The sequence below is a fragment of the Stegostoma tigrinum genome, chromosome 27 (genome assembly GCF_030684315.1).
Source record: "Stegostoma tigrinum isolate sSteTig4 chromosome 27, sSteTig4.hap1, whole genome shotgun sequence".
Classification (NCBI taxonomy): Eukaryota; Metazoa; Chordata; class Chondrichthyes; order Orectolobiformes; family Stegostomatidae; genus Stegostoma; species Stegostoma tigrinum.
The window spans coordinates 25,014,088-25,030,211 of record NC_081380.1 but is presented as its reverse complement, the minus strand read 5'-3'; the positions used below and the strand labels follow the sequence as shown (position 1 = coordinate 25,030,211).

General features: G+C 37.4%; 1 protein-coding gene across 6 annotated transcripts in view; it reads right to left on the bottom strand.

Annotated features, from left to right (window-relative positions):
• The window catches only part of pitpnm3 (PITPNM family member 3), a 624,224-nt gene that overhangs the window by 295,417 nt on the left and 312,683 nt on the right, over window positions 1–16,124 (bottom strand). The gene's annotated exons all lie outside the window — the stretch shown is intronic.

Here is a 16,124-nt window from a genome sequence, read left to right as displayed (position 1 = left end):
GATTATAGAGTTGTGTCAAATTCACAACGATCTAAATCAAAGGCATGAATACACCAACTGAGCTAACTTGAGCCACAAAAAGAATAAGCAACATGGAAAAACATTGTACAGTGTAAGAGAGACTCTTCAGTGTTTCTTTTATTTAATCACTAGTTTAAATAAGGTGGGTATAGAACTGACACTTCATATAGCTCCTGCTGTATCTGGAGGAACATAATATTATTGGGAGCTAAATGAAAATCAAGAGAATAATGTTGTTTTAAATATTTTGTAAAATAAACAGTCATAGATTGGGAAACAGTAAAGAACTGCATTTTATTAAATCAGCAAAGGAGAGGTATTTGTACTCTTTCCTTCAGCCTGAATTGCTCAGGGTAGAGTCCAAAGCCCACTTATCTTCATTTGCTTCAATAACTTTCCCTCATCATAAGGTCAGAAGCAGGGATATTCACTGATCATTACACATCGTTCAGCAGCATTTTGTGAATCCTCAGATACTCAAATAGTCTATTTAATAATGCATCAAGACATGGATAACTCCCAGTCTGTCCTGACGGCTCTTCTTTATCCTTATTGCATCAGCCTTTTGTAAGAAAACAAAGTTTCATGATCCATACACAAAATATGAAATGAAACTATATTATTTGTATTCATTCAGGGGGCATAGACTTTGCTGGCTTGGCCAGCAAGTCCCTAATTGCCCTGAAGAAGATGGTGGTGACTTGCCATTTTGAACTAAAACAGTCCATTTGGATTAGGTACACACAATGCTGTGAGGGAAGGAGTTGCAGGATTTTGACCTGGTGTTATCAAAAGTTATATACTTCCAAGTCAGGGTGGTAATGGCTTGGAGACAAACTTGCAGCTGGTTGTGGTGCTCAATGAAGACAACTCCATAAAAACATACTTAAGATGTAATGCATGAATTCCAGACTAGATAGTGTGTACTCAAGCAAGTGGCTTACCTGCTTCACAATACTAACTCCACAAGTAGCCCAAGCTTTAGCTACAATCTTAATAACCTCTTCTAAAGAACTCAACCCTCAATTATAAATCCTACTGTACAGAAAAAAGCTCATCATATCTCCGATACATACAGAAATAAGCCCAAGTAATCTCCTGCTGTGCAGGAACAAGCCCATAAAATCCACACATTTTCTTCGCATGAACTGCCTAGTTTAATCCCACTCTGCTTTCTGCCAATAATTTTTATTAGCCCTTGTTTTTAAGCAAATATCTAATTACTTTTGAAATAATTAACATCTTCTGTCTCAACAATGACTTGTAGCAATTTTTTCCCTTCTGTGAAAGCAAATCCTTTCCAAATGTAATTCTTTCTAATTCTCTGAACGTCTTAAATTTGTGCTCACATATTATTGTCTGATCAATGGAAACCTGGGATCACCATTTACAATTGAGCCTTGAATAACTCTATAGATCACTATAGGGTCATTTTATTTGTTTAAAGGATGCAGGCAATACTGGATAGGCCAACATTTATTACCTATTTATTGGAGTCAGTCTTATTGCTGTGGATATAGAGTCACACGTAGGCCAGGTAAGTACAGCAGATCTCCTTCTCCAAAGGACACTGGTGAACCAAATGTTTGTTTTTACAATCAATGGGCTGGATTTTTATTCCAGATTTTTATTGAGTTTCAAATTCACTATCTGTCAGGTAGGATTCTAACCTATGTCCCAGAATAGTAACCTGAGGTCCTGGATTACTACTAGTCTGGTGACAATATAACTGCACTAAACTGTAAACTCACTAACTTTCCCAAAACTAGTAACAGTAGCTTTCATTTTTCAGTTTTTCTTGATGACGATAATCCTCCCACTCATCCCTGGGAACAATGGCTTATGATACTTCTTATTCATTTCTCACATGTTTTTCTTCTATCTATTTGCTCAAACCTATATGCATCAATTCAACTGCAACCAAGCTCTTAAACAAACGAACATCCTTAAAATCCTGTGCGAAGCTTGATGAACACAGCGTACCAAGCAGCATCAGAGGAGCAGGAAAGCTTGACGTTTCGGGTCAGACCCTTCTCTGAAGAAGGCTCCTGACCCGAAACATCAAGCTTTCCTGCTCCTCTGATGCTGCTTGGCCCGCTGTGTTCATCCAGCTTCACACCGTGTTATCTCAGATTCTCCAGCATCGGCAATTCCTACTATCCTAAAATCCTTCTGTATTCGATTTCTCTAAGTACAACCAAGAATTTTCATACCTGTGTCTACTGCAATAGAATTGAAATGGCCTCTATACCTACACGGTGGGATTGTCCTGCTCTCCATTCCATTTATTATCACATAACCTAAAATCATTTCCAAAGTGCATTACCTCAAATTTCCACACAATTGCATCTTCTGCTTCTCTGCTAATCTCTTATTCCAGAATTTGGCAGACTCATCACTATTTACTACACCTTAAACTTGGTATCATCAGTTGATTTTGATATTGCTCTCGCACCTGGGAACCCCAGAACATTTTTATGATTGTCATACATGTCAGCAGCAACAACCCTTTAAAGGAACATCATTCACCACATTTTTGTTGGGTGAGATTTTATTTTACCCTGATTCTTTGCGACCTGCCCGCCAACCATTTCTTTGCGCACAATGTTTCTCTGTACCATACAAATCATTTTTGTCAATCTCTGCAAGTATGTTTTAAAGAATTGCAGCGCCTCTTTTTAAAAGACAAAGTAGCTAAATGATGCTTAGAATGATCATATGAAATTCTTTACATATGTAATACATATTCCACTACATATCCCATTTATATAGCTTTGTGGTACCACCCACTTTCTCTAATCTAATTCTGTAAAATGCGCACACTTATACGATGATGACTCTATAAATTTCTTTCTCACCATAAATCAGAAACTTAACTTGAAGGACAAAATCATAAGCCACTAGTCAGTCTGTTCTAGCGTTGAAAGAAACTTTTTTTTCCACTTAACCTTGGCTAGATATGAAGTGGTGCAATGGCAGAGATCTATTCTTGCTTTATTCCTATCAAATTTTCATTTCTAAGAACTCAGTACCCAAATAAATAATGGTTGCAATCTGACAGTGAAGATGCACCAAGGTAAAAACTGGCATTATGTGATAATGAGGGCAGTTAAAAGGTTATAACATAAAATCAATAGATTGAGTTGGCATCATTAACTGTGATGGGCTAATGGAAGGAATTTATTGCTACCTTAGAAACTGTATTACAGCCTTGGGCTCCCTTGTAAGCATCCATCATTTTGTGTACAGTTAATACATGTTGAGTTGTCCGCTACACTATTTTAACAGGAGCATGAATATATCCAGCGGGCAGTGATTGGCAACATCAAAAAAAACCATGAGGTGATTGGGAGATAGCTGCAGATAATCACATGGCTGGTGCAGTCGGTGTAAGGAATAAATAGGCATCTGTCATTGTTAGCACTATTTTTGAGTACATCCAGTGAAAAGCACCTCCACTAAGACTAAAATTATTGATCTTACAGTTTAACTGTGCGAGGTAAGATGAGATACTGGGATTCAGCATATCTTCGAGCAGCGAACCTTCCATTATGGGGTTATATTAAGAATAGAACACTGACGTCAAACACTCAGTTTAGGAGGATTCAGAAGAGTTAGGAACACAGATAAAAATAACTTGCACTCATTACATCCTCAGGACACTACAAAGCATTTTACAGCTGGTGAAGCCATATTTGGAGAAGAAGCCTACAGTTTAATTGTGTCTTTCTTTAACTCAGAATACCTGAAGCATTTTAAAGCTACTTTTGCAAAGTAGTCACCATTGTAACTTAAGAAATGCATCAGCCAATTTGATAGCAGTATGACAATAACTAGATAATCTGCTTGCTTATGATGTTGTTTTGAAGTATAAACGTAGCCCAAGGCACCAGCAGCAATTCATTGTTCTTATTCTGAATCCACCCGAGAGAGCATGAGAGGCCTCAGCTTAACCTTGGCCAAATCAGCAGTACAACACTCCCTCAGTGCTGCACTCATACGTTCAGCTTTGATTTTGTGCTCAGGTTTCTGAAGTGCAGCTTCAACCTATGACCTTTGATGCAAAAGCAACACAACCAACTCAGTTGTGACTGTCATTTATAAGTATGTACTAAATGTGCTTCAAAAAGAAATGTAATTAAATTGCAAAAATTCATTAATTCAGTTAATCAAGCAAATTATTGTTCAATTCTGAAACTGTAATGCTTAAATTTAATAATTTGCTTGGTCCCTTAGCTAAAACCAACATTAATGAGAACTGTATTTTCATGGTAAGCTGTCAAGTTCTGCATTTAAAGAAATCAGCATTTTAAAAAAATGCACAAACAAATTGGTCAAAAGACTAGCACCACTTCTTTGAAAACCTTTGAAGGGGGAGAGATGTGATTATGTTACTGAACTAGTAATCTAGAGGTCCAGGTTAATGTGCTAGGACTTCCCTTCAAATTCTACAATGGCAGCTGTTGGAATTTAAGTTCAATTATTAAATTCAATTGACTAACAAAAATCTGGATTTGAGCTAATCTCGGTAATAGTGACCATGAAGCTATTGTCAATTGTTATTAAAAAACTATATGGTTCACTCATGTCCTTTAGGGAGGGAAATCTGCCATCTTCACCTAGTCTGGTCAACATGTGATCCCTGACTTGTCGTAATGTAATTGACTCCTAAAAATCTCTTGATATCTTCTTTTATATTAGTAGCTAGTTTACTCTCATATTTCATCTTCTCCCCCCTTTATTGCTTTTTCAGTTGCCTTCTGCTGGTTTTTAAAGGCCCGACAATCCTTTGTCTTTTCACTAGTCTTCACCACATAATCTGCTGTTTCTTCCCTTTATTCTGTCCTGGATTTGCCTTGTCAGTCTTGTTGCAGAAAATCTCCCTTTAGTATGTTTCTCCTTCCATGGATGAATTTCTGCTGTGCCTTCAGAATTAGCCCTAGAAACTTCTGCCACTGCACCATTTTACATGCTAAATTCCCCTTCCAATCAACTCGGGCCATCTCGTCCCTCACAGTTTTCAGTATTATAAGAGCATGGTTATTAGTACACTGTATTCTCAAAGCTGACTATATTTAATCTTGCCAGACAGCAGGTTTTGAGTTGCATTTCATGGTCATCTTGTCAGCATACCTAACAGACATGCTCATGATGTCACCATAGTACCATGGCATTTAACCTGAGGATATAAATATTTAGATTCCAATATAACTTGGATCACTAGGTATAGTGACACATTATACATGACACACTATTGAAACCATACTGCTACATGTTCCTTGATAGCTTAAGGTGAGCCCAGACATTGACATGGATGTACATGTGATATTAATATATAAATATTAGTTAGCTGTAAAAAGAATTCTGTTGGTTTCTTCAAACCACATTATTCACAGGGTTACCTACATTATGGGAGATTACCTTATGCAGCAATGATTGCGTTATGTATCTTGCTGCAATCAAAATCTATATATGGTTAGCAATGGTGGCTGTCTATTAAAAAAAATCCAAGATCTCAGTGGCAGATATTTGGAAAACTGATTAAAGAACAACTCACAATCAGCCCTAGATATCAATGAGTTTGATATGAATCAGCAGCATCACCAACTGTGAGGACAGATAGCCATACAGATCCATGGACAGAGCACTGACCAACTAAGAGGTTAAAGCTAACTTACTTTTCATTAAAACCTAATGTCTTCCAAGTTAGGAGAAACTCTGAACACTGCCTAACTTAACAATAAAACAAAAAGGCTGAAGCTACCAATCTAATCAAAACCAAAGGCTGTAGATTTGTACCAATGAATTCTGTCTCACTTCCTCTTTTTAAAAAACCAAGAGGTTGCAATCCTAATCTTTAAAATAAATTGCCTTCACAGTAGAGCTACAAAGCTCTCCTAAAAGAAAATACAGTTTTAAAAAAAAACTAAAAAAATCAGTTTTCTACACCTGTGTCTTGAGGTTGTGCAGTTTTTTTTAAAACAAATTGGTGCTTTAAAAAAGTGGACTATGCCATCACATCTTATTTAGTGTGAATAACATCTACAGGCAAAAACCTGGGGCTACATGATATATCTCTTAAAGCAAAACTGTTAAAGGGACCAAGGCCAGTAAAGGAGCAACAACAGAAAACAATAAAGGTAAATAGAGTCAGAAAAGAGAAAAATAAAGAGAGAGAAACGAAGCCTGTAAAAAGGAACTGCACTCATTTCCTGACAGAACCAAACTCCAAAGAGAAATGAGCAGCAAACGCTTGCTTATGGACTGGGCATCCAACAATATCTTCTTCTGTATTGCAACTGTGCATATAATGTATGCAGTTTTGCTTTACAGACGAAGCAACAGCTGATTCCAAGAAATGTGGTTTAGCATGACAAATCAATGTCATGTGATAACCAGACCGACTACCAAAATCATTATGCCAAAATATCATCCTCATGTCACACCAGGGACACGTAAGTATTAAATGCTCAAGATGTATCTGTGTACTAGCCAGAGGTGAATTAAAATATTCACGGACTTGTGAAACATGTCAAATGTTTTAACGCCAGCAGCGGAGAGAACATCTACATCTATGCCATTTCCATCTACTCCTTAGATGAAAATAGCAATTGATCTATTCATAATACACAAGGAAGATTATACCCTTGCGGTGGAATACTTCTCTAAACTTTACATTGTTTGATGATTTAATAACTAAACAAATGTCACTGTCATTGACACAACAAGCATTACTTGAAAAGACGGAGGCTGCAGGAGACAGGCTAAATAAGTGAGTGAACAGATTCAACCCTGTTAATTAAGGAACAGGCAGCTAACTTGCAGCTAAAAATCCCTCATATCACTGAAATAAAGAAATACTTGCAAATGGAAGTGGAATCTTAAGGCTGCATATGGTCCAAGAGTTACGATATGGGAAAATGCACTGGATGCTATTGTCGTGAATACCATGTCAATTGTTAAGTTTAAATTGCTCGGCTGGCTTATTGAAACATTACAACTTTGTGAGTATAAGATGAAAATGCATTAGCTGTGGCCTCACCAATTTAGAAGGTGTATTAAGATGATGGCTTTGTGTATTAGATTCCCTACAGTGTGGAAACAGGCCCTTTGGCCCAACAAGTCCACACTGCCCCTTGGAGCATCCCACCGAGACCCATTCCCCTATAATCCTCATACCCCTGAATTCTATGGGTAATTTAGCTAGATGGATTGGCCACGCCTGCACATCTTTGGACTAGGGGAGGATACCGGAGCACCCGGAGGAAACCCACACAGACACAGGGAGAATGTGCAAACTCTGCACAGACAGTACCCAAGGCTGGAATCGAACTCAGGTCCCTGGTACTGTGAGGCTGCAGTGCTAACCACGGAGCCACCATTCTGCCCATACTCATGTATGTACAATATGCGGCACTTCTTTTGAAAAAAAAAATTCTGTTGTTAGCTAATGGCCATCGTCTTGCACCAAATTATATGCTATGTCATTGAGGAAATCAACATTTCACTTGTGTATCTTGGCATTTGGTTAATGGATGGTTGATCATTATTGAGGACATTGTTTAAGTCTTCTAATTCTGCTTCTGTGAAAGTTCAAATGTAGAACACATCAATGCAAAGACAGTAGATGATGCTACTGCATGACTGGATCACCTAATAAAGGAGTGAGGGAGAATGAAAAAATAGCATATGAATATCAAAAACAAGCTCCCAAAAATCAAAAGGTAGTCTTTGAAAAAATTAAGTAGCTGAAATGGCTGGACAAGAGGGATCATACTGCTTTAATGAGTGGGTCAGAGGTCTGGAAGAGTACATTCTTCAGCACTGCACTTGCCTAAAGCCTACCAAGTGGGCGCACCTCAGCATGCTGGTGGGTGCAATATCATTCCACCCCCTCAATAGCAGTCACAACTGATCACTCACATTAAAACTAATATACAATATCACTATTAAATTATTGCATGAAATCACTGTTAGAAATTACTGTTTATTAGCTGCATGTGAAAATGACAATTCCATAAAAATGTGATTAATAGTATATCTAATCATCGCTGTAATGTTAATTAGGAAAATAACCAAAATTGCAGAGCTGGACTTAAAGATATGGAATGCAGCATTCTTGATTTTCCATAATCTTTTAGGCTGTTTAAACAAATACTAGTTTTCAGCAGCAAGAAGAGTGTTTGAGCTTCTCTTTAATAACCTAAAGAAATATCAATTTCATGCATGACATCAGCAAATATAGTTGACAGCACAGAGATGTTATTCACTATTTAAGACTGGGGAATAATAGTCTGATTGGCAATATTTGTTTATGAATAACCAAATTCCACGACTTATAATTGTTTAGTATGCATACATCATTTACATTGTCATCTATATGAGATTTGCAATCTGGAGCTATCCAACAGCTATTCAAGATATCCTGTAGGAGTTGGTTATTGGTCAAATCTGGATAATGTTTGGAAATTGGTCTTTACAACCAATTCAGAATTCAAATGAATCCAAGTTAGAAATTCAAACTATACTGTACTGGATATCAACTGAATTATCCAAATTTACTCAGGATTAATCTCAACTTAATGGCTCCCTGTAATAACTGTGATTTTGGGATAGAGCAGAGAGAGGATTTTCACAAGACGAGACCATGCCATTTCATTAGTCCAGAAGACATTTTAGATGTTTTCCACTCTTTTTTTTCCCCTATCTGAGGGCCTACCTGATTGAAATTTGTTGCCTATTAGTAGGTAAAGAAATTGAGGAATGATGAAGACTATTTGCATTTGTATTGGCTAACAAAACATTCTGAGACTTCAGAGTTTGGATAGGGAAAGGGTGGTAGCTAAGTACAGGGTATGATCAGGGTGATGGCAAGAGATTGGGACCATCTCATTTGGATCAAGTGGGTTGCTTATAAATTGTTTACTGCAATACAAGACATAGAACTGAATATGAATATGCTTCCACTCCATAAATTAATAAATACAAGTAATATAAACGTTTGATGCACACAAAGGTCATGGAAAACAGAAAGCACTTATCCTCAAACAGATTGCTCCCCATACAGATAAAATAAAGCCAAAAACTGCTCTTTACCAAGGTAATATTCAAAGAATATTTCAATAAATTTGCAATAAAGTTCTACGTCTACATGCCGGTAAGAATTTCAATCTGTGACAACTAGGCGGCTTGGATATCTTTGCAGACTAATCCTATTACACTATCACAGTGCTCTTCCCATTAATGCTGTCATTAGCTTGCTAAATCAAAATAACTGGCTCATTCCAAAATTTTGTTTTTCCAATGGAGCTGCTTGGTTTGAACTCCGAAAATGAAAATGAAGATATTACCGCATACTGCCGCTACTGAGAATCCTGTCATAAGAACTAAATGCATATGCATTACAAGTTCTCTGTGTTCTTAACAAGATTAGCTGGCAGATTTCACAATGTTATTAAAACTGGTCTCTGGAGCTTAACAAAACACAAGTTCATAACTTAGAGCTTCTTCACAGATTTAAAAGCACTGTAAATCTGTCCTGACTGGGGTCTTCTTACATGGAAGTACCAGTAGATTACAGCAACATAGGTTATTTTGAAACTTGTGGCATACTGGGCTTTGAGGGTTGCAGCACTGACAACATCTGAAATGCAGATCTCATACTGTGGGTGGGAATGCCAACATAACCTTCTAGCTTCACAATGTCTGGTCACCAAGAATACCTTTTTATTTGAAGTTATCTATTCCCATATGGTGAATCCAGCAAGCTGAGCTTGTGGCCGACTGCACAAAACACACAGCTTAGGGATCAGTACTGCTGGTAATGTTACCAATCTTAGTTTCGTACTTAGATAACTCACCAAAGATTCTGGGGTCAGTTGTGTTTGGTTTTTTTGAGACCAACTGGCAGTGTACAATGGCAATAGTTTTCTTCCACCAACTGAGTCTTAAAGAGAATATCTTAAAACAAGATGTCACTTATTGTTGATCAATAACAGATCAGTCAATAGAGGCCTTACTTCTACAGATCCTGAAGGTACTGCCTTATCCCTAGCCAAGTCTATTTGGCAAAGTCAGACTGGGGTGGAGCCCAATGCAGTCTGCTACATTAACCATTTCAGAACCATTATCATTTTCATTTCTCTTCAAGGCTTTTCCCCCCATAGTTAGCATTTATATATTCATATATATATAAATGCATTTACCTGCTACTTCATCCACTACCATCCTATTTCCAACTTCAAAACTTTAGGCACTCTGAAAGTTTCATAATTTTTCAAGATTGTTTTCCCTTCAGATTTGGAAGATTGGTCAGTCTTTGGCTTGAAGGCTGTTGTGTTGGTTCTGTTCTTGACACTGCAAAGTTTAACACATCCCTCATCATAGGAAAACCGTTATCTCTTGGCAGTTCTTTACTGAGAATGTTGCTGTTTGTGCACTAGATAGTCAGTCCATTACCTTAACTGGACGATCTCTAACTACATGAATAGCTTATTTTAGACGGGTACAGAAATCAAAACCAGTTCCGAAGAACAGTCACTGAACCCAAAATGTTAACTCTGATTTCTCGCCACAGATGCTGCCAAATCTGTTGAATATTTCCAGCAGTTTGTGTTTGTGTTTTGGACAGAAATTGTTTTAACCTGATCACTCTTGACCTATTCACTGTTTATTGCAACAAATTAAATTATTCCTGCTAAATCAAGAATTTTGAGGTCAATACAAGCAAGCAAGCAGAAGAGTAGTTTCTTGGCCATAAATTATATATACATTTTTCACTATTGTGCAAGCTTTCTATGGCAGCGTTCTTGTAACATGTCTTTATTCTAAAGAGCGGCTCCACGTGGGCCATGTAGTTTCATCCCTGTAGGGTGTAACCTCGGTCTCTTTACGCATGGTAAACAATCTGATAAGACCGTGACATTCATCCTGTATTAAGCTCGTAATTAATGAGATGTCCACTGACTTTGATAGGTTCTGTCAAACTCAAGTTGGTCGGATCACCAGTCTCCCCTTGGATTATATTGGATGTCCCTTCCAGGTACTTAAACTTTCAATTCGATGAATTGACACTGCCCAGTTTCTCTACACTGCCTGGAATTTTAGCAAACTGCATATGAATTAAGATATATAAATTAAGAGATATAAGATGACATAGATAATAATGAGTTGTTAATACATGCAAATGCCCCTCACAACTCACTGCATAAGAATTCTATCTTATTATAAAAACCTCAAGTGGAAAATCAGTCTTTTTTTCAATGTGGAGAATTTCAATTTTCTGATCACGCCATTAACTATAATTGACTCGCTATTGCTACTTTCTTGCAGGGGCAGGGGTCATTCTGCCCGATGGCTTTCACTAAAACTATAAATACTTACGTTCTCCCTTACCTACAGGTCTTCTTGCATTCATTCTTTCTTCTTCATTATTAATAATTCTACTGTTATGTTCTTTAACTTAACATTGCTGTTTCCTCATTGGTCTAACGTAGCCCATTCTTTTTCCCTAAAAAAAACTGTACATTGAGAAAGAGGTAAATATGGAAAGACAAGACTTTCACTGACAGAAAACTAAGCTTTAAAGGCATTTAAAATAAAACAAAATAAAAAATGCAAGAACAGAGGATGCTATAAATCAGGAACAAAAACCAAGTTGCTGGAAAAGCTCAGCAGGTCTGGCAGCATCTCTGAAGGCAAAAAACAGAGTTAACTTTTCGGATCTGGTGACCCTTCCTCAGAATTGGCAGTTCTGAGGAAGGGTCACCAGACCTGAAACATTAGCTCTGTTTTTTTCTTTCACAGATGCTGCCAGACCTGCTGAGCTTCTCCAGAAACTTGGTTTTTGTTCCTTTAAAGACACTTTTTTACCCAAGTGAATACCCAACCTTAGACAAATATCCGAATACATCATGCATGTTCTTGGATCACATATTTAAATGATCAAATACACTATTATATTCATTCCTCACAAGACCTCAGCCAATGCGATCCATCTACGGTAAACGCATCAATCCTTGCACAACTGCATATACATCTTCTCTGCACTGAAATGGACTTTGACACATGCAACTGAAAATTAAAATTGCAGGTTGCCGTGGTGCCTGATAGCAGATCCAAGTCCTGAGCCTAAAATAACGTGTGCTGCCGTCAGAAAGATCTTCTTCACAATTCACTGCAAGTGTCAACACCATTATGAAGAACTTCACGCTTTAATTGCTGACAAAATGAGAATAAACTGTATATTACTGTTTATAAACCAGGCATCACTGTGACAACCACCCATTTCTGCAGCAAATCTGGATTGCAGACATGGAATCAACTTAATAAACTATGTGAAAAGTCTTCCATGTAAAAGCAAGCAAAACAAACATCACTAATAGATTGAAGAGCTTTCCCTACAATTACCTCAGAATAATTAGCCCAAGTGTGTATGGTTTTCATTGATAGTTAAGTTTCTGGACGTGAGTTTGCTCGCTGAGCTGGAAGGTTAGTTTTCAGACGTTTCATCACCATTCTAGGTAACATCATCAGTGAGCCTCCGATGAAGCCTCCGACGTCCCATAACACCAGCACTTCATCGGAGGCTCATTGATGATGTTACCTGGAATGGTAACGAAACGTCTGAAAACTAACCTTTCAGCTCAGCGAGCAAACTCACATCCAGAACCTCAACCTGAGCCACAAATCTTCTCAAAACTCGATAGTTGAGCTTCTTTGCAAAACTGATAGCTTCCTAAACTCCATGGTCTGTTCACTGTTTCCTCGCCTGCTTAGATTATTGTCTCCACGTCCATTGTAATTGTATAAATGGAGTTTCCCTATATCACACACCATCATTCAAAAGCAGAAGATTCTAATCACTTCTCCACAGGATATTTTCTCTTCATTCTATCATTACTCTTTGAAGAAGTTTGAGTCACTACAACATTCACCACTTTTCACTGCACAAGTTATTCAGCTTCTGTATTTTCTAGCTATGACTTATTAACTCTCTCTGACTCAAGTAATTCTTCTGTACAAATGTCAGGTTTTTACAGAATGTCTTTTCTACCAGTAGTTGCGAAGATAGCTGTAATTTATAAATTTTGAACACTATGATTCAGTAGTTACATCTTTTCTACACATTTTTGTCACCAGGTTACATAACTAAGGGATTAGCAATGGTCCAACTCGAAGCAATTCATATTGTAAAGATGCTTGAGTGAACTGATTGCATATTTTACACAAGACCATAAAGTTAAAAAATCACTCAGAACTATGGTCTTTCAGCAGATCTAATTATTTACAATTCATTTTCAAGTTAATCAAAACTTTTGATATTTGGCTTTTCCCTTTTGTAATGGAATGCAAGCTATTCTGATTGAGGAAATGGCCTAGTGGTATCATCCAGAGACCCAAGTAATGTTCTGGAGTTTCAGGTTTGAATCCCACAATGGCAGACGAAGGAATTTGAATTAAAAAAAAAGAATCTGGAATTAAAGGTCTAAGGATTACCATGAATCCATTGCTGATTGTTCGGAAAAACCCATCTGGTTCACTAATCTCCTTGAGGAAAGGAAACTGCCATCCTTACCTGGTCTGGCCTATATGTGACTCCAGACCCACAGCAATGTGGTTGACCCTTAACTGCCCTCTGGGCTATTAGGGATGGACAATAAATGCTGCCCAGCCAGCGACACCCTCATCCTGTGAACGATTTTTTAAAAATTTGATCCATTTTACCTTTCCTCTGTACCACTATATTCCAATGAGCTGTAGATGAGTAAGAGAGAAAATATTACACATTTATGGCAGTTATTTAGTTTCTGAACATTTTAATTGAAGGTGCTAAAACTGTTTCTAAAGCTAACCTTGAAACTTCACAAATTTGATGGACAGAAATTGAGTGAGGCAAGTAACCAAATTTCCAAACTCCCAGCATTCACAACTAAAAACATCCCACTTCGATCTAACCAATTGCTAGATTTTTTTTTAAAGAAACGTTCCTTATATTCTCCATATGCAATATGGAAGATAGTTAGTTACTTATAAAAAGTTTCTGTGCCAGTCTCTATCAAAGATGTCAACATTGAAAAAAGTGCAGAAACAATTTACAAGAACAGTTCCACGGGTGGGAAACTTCCATTACTAGAAAGGATTGAAGGAGTTGGGAATGTTATCTTTGAGGAAAGGAAGGCTAAGGCTGAGGATTTTTAAATTATGAGCAGGCTGGATAGAGTAGTTTGGGAGAAACCCAGTCTTGGTTACAGGTTGTAAAAGAAATAAGAACCAGACGGTATAGGTTTAAAGTGAGTTGCAAGAGAAGAAAGGGTGATACAGAAAAACATCTTTCATTCAGTGTGCAATTAGGGTATGGAAAGCACATTCTAGAAGTGTTTTGAAAGCAGGTTCAACCGAAGATATAGGTTCAATGAAGAATGGATTTAATTCAAGAGGGCAATGAAAAATTATTTGGACAAAGATAATGTGCAAGTGTATGGGGGGAAAGCAGGAGATTGGATGAGATAACAAAGCTCATTTGAAGAGCTGGTGCAAACACAATGGGCTGACTGGCTTTCTTCCACACCAGAACACTTCTGTGATTCTGCAAATTCAATGATACTAACTTTGTTAACCATTGTAAGAATCACAAGAAATACTTGCCAATTACACTATTATTTGTCGACATAGCACACAAAGATAAATTGAAATGATATCAACACCTTGAAAAAACACGAAGAAAAGCATTTGGGATAGCAGAGTACTCAACGGTCAGCACCGCTGCCTCACAGCACCAAAGGGCCTACGTTCAATCCCAGTATTGGGTGACCGTGCAGGGTTTGCTTGTTCTTCCCATGTCTGTGTGGGTTTCCTCCTGGTAATCCAATCTCCTTTCGGTCCAAAGATGTGTTGATTCGCCATGTTGAATTGTCTGCAGTGTCCACGGGGTAGATTAGCCATCATAATATGTGGGGCTAGATGGGATGCTCTTTGATGGGCCAAATGCTCTCCCCACACTGTGGGGATTCTATGAAAGACTCAACCTAATATTCAGCTGCACTCCTTAAGATGACAGACTGGTCTGCATAAACAAATCTTACAGAATGTAAAGAGTACTCCAATGTTTTTTGTTATAAAGTTTTAAATAATTTAACTAAATTGCTGTTAATAAAAACTAATAAAGATCCAACTAAATATCCCTATTTCTCAGGCCCAGTGGATCAGAGATCAGGAAAATCCCGAAGACTAGCACAGATATTAATGGGAAAAAAAAGCAATTTTGTTCCAGATAGTTGAAATAATAACTATCAATGAGTACAAATATGAATGGATACACGTAACACCTGCCCCAGAGATGTTTCATAAAATGTCTGACCAAGTTAGGTACAGCTGATTTAAAATATTTTTCACCTCAACTCAATATTCAAGTTTCAGCTTCAATCCTTAACTCACCATTAAATTTCCAGAAATGTATGGGGACCAGCAAATTACAGATGGTTATCATAGTATAGAAGGTTAATTCTGACAACATAAAGTGCTCGAGACAGCATGAGCAATCACAGGAAATGATGTGATGTCACATGATTGTGCATTCACTAGCATCCTGCTATGATCAAGCCACATGAGTTCATGCTTAGCTCAGCAGAATGACAAAACCAAGAATATTACAGCTGTATTTCTCAAAAAAAAGGCCCTGAATCAGAAATGCACAACATGAACCATTATAAATTTCCCCATTTGTGGTCATTTAAATTTCAAAGTAATGACGAATGATAACATGTACAATTTCACATTGCTGACGTATTTTAAAAAGATTAGTTGCTATGTTAACAATGTCATTCTTCAATACATCAAATATATTTTGCAAATGCTATCAATAGTTCTGCTTTGATTTATATCTCAGGTTTATTTGTCAACTACTGGAGTTATTAATTATATCTTCAAAGCCCTTAGCAAGCTATAAAAGTTAATTACTTTCTGGTATTGTAAAGCAAGTTCAGCACAAACCTTCTAAGTATGTCCTTTTGCCTAATGTATGCAAAGTATTCCTAGCAACTGTACGTCTTACTACTGAGACTGGCTTATTTGATTATTTATTTCCTCAAAAATGCATTTTAAGC